Raw genomic sequence first — 1,730 nt, forward strand, 5'->3', positions numbered from 1 at the left:
CGACATAATAAAAACTTCTTATTCAATCAGCAAATATTTTACTAATTGAGCTATTCTTATTTAACCATCAAATATTTTACTACTTAAACTAACTATAACTCACAGTTAACAATAAAAACTAAACCAAACATGAGTATATGTGGGCCCATGAAATTTGGGTTTTGAGGTATAAAAATCGAGGAACGACACCAAACGTGAAACGCCCTCTATGGATGCTGGGTTCGGTAAAGCTAATGTGTATTTTTTATACAAAGAAATACGTGTTACCTTTTTCTTTTTTCTTTTTTTGGGTTAAAAGGCATTCAATTCAAATTAACAAAAGAGTGTTCAAAAAATTCAAATTAACAAAAGAAGAGTTAAACAGATACAGATGCCATACTGGCAGTAGCAAGCCTAGCATAATACAAGCCATTATTATCCTTAGCAACTAAAATCTCAAGCTCAGCAGTAAAAGGAAATTCAAAAACATCAGTCTTCCTTCATTGCGCTGCCCCATTTTGCCAGCCAATCCGCGTACTTGTTGGCTTCCCTAAACACATGGGATACCCTTACTTGAGGAAGCTTGTCCAGGAGATACCTGCAATCAGGGAGCAGGGGAGCATAAGCAGAATTAGGATTCTTTTTGAGTTAAGCAACCCCACAATTACCTTAGCATCTAATTCTACTTCCAGCTGCCTTATTCCCATACGTGTTACCTCATTGAAAATTAGTTCACCTATGCAGTTAGTCACATTATACACAAGAAAATTAATGGAATTAAACCGAATGAACAATAAAGTTTATTATTATTATTATTGTTATTATTGTTATTTTTTAAATTTTGGGACTAAAATTACTTATTTTTGAAACATCAGCCACTAAAAAGTAAAAACATAAGACTAAAATTTGGAAGACCAACCGTATCTGAAGATAACACAAGACAGAAAAGAATGTATCTATATATACATAAGAGCTTCTTTACTAATTATCAATTTCACATGACAAAACAAAACAACATTATTGAACTATAAAAACACCAGGCTTGTTTTATTTTATGTTCATGATTATATAAACACTAACGTTTGCACATGTAATTAAGGAGAAGGAGGGCAGTCGCGGGGGCTGTAGAAGGCGTCACAATGTTCTGGGTGGCGATTTTGGCTGTTTGGCTTGGGAATGCAGCCGCTATAGGGCCGACGCGAACAAAAAGGTTTGGTAGCGGCTTTAGAGACATCTATCTGACCGAGCATTCTCCTAGCATCCGAATGCATCGAAAACTCCGAGTCCAAGTCATCTGCGATGAGGCGGCCGGCTGTGTTGTTGTTGTACAGTGCAGTAGCAGTAGTAGTGGCAGCAGCACTTGAAGAACTTGTTTTGAGCAGAATGATTATGCTCATCACTAGGAGCGCTAGTGAGGCACCCCTCTTTGCGCTAACTCCTCCCATTCTTTCCTGTTAACTCACCGCTTTTGCTCTCGCTTGGGAACCGAGTGTGAGCCCTTTAGGATTAGCCATTAGGAGGCAGTCATTTATTATATTGACGTTGAATTTATTGGAATGGCAAAAGTACCCCCGCCATTTGAATGGAATGACGCGAGTACCCCCGAATGGCGGATGCAACGTGTGGACCGTGTTTCTCTGCGGTGTCGGCAGCATCACTGTGCAAAATTTGGACGAGGTCCAATTTTTTTTTTTTGGACTTTTTTATTCAAAAATAAACTTAATTGCTTAGTTTTATCTGGTTATCGGAGC

At 38.2% G+C, this 1,730-nt stretch overlaps 1 long non-coding RNA gene across 1 annotated transcript; it reads right to left on the reverse strand.

Annotated features, from left to right (window-relative positions):
* Window positions 1-324: 324 nt before the first annotated feature.
* LOC142638528 (uncharacterized) lies at window positions 325-1,487 on the reverse strand. The gene is made up of 2 exons (XR_012845025.1): window positions 1,060-1,487; window positions 325-577 (listed from the first exon to the last, which is right to left on the reverse strand). It is a non-coding gene; the product is annotated as an uncharacterized LOC142638528 (long non-coding RNA).
* Window positions 1,488-1,730: the final 243 nt, after the last annotated feature.

This window comes from Castanea sativa, chromosome 6, assembly GCF_040712315.1.
Source record: "Castanea sativa cultivar Marrone di Chiusa Pesio chromosome 6, ASM4071231v1".
Classification (NCBI taxonomy): domain Eukaryota; kingdom Viridiplantae; phylum Streptophyta; class Magnoliopsida; order Fagales; family Fagaceae; genus Castanea; species Castanea sativa.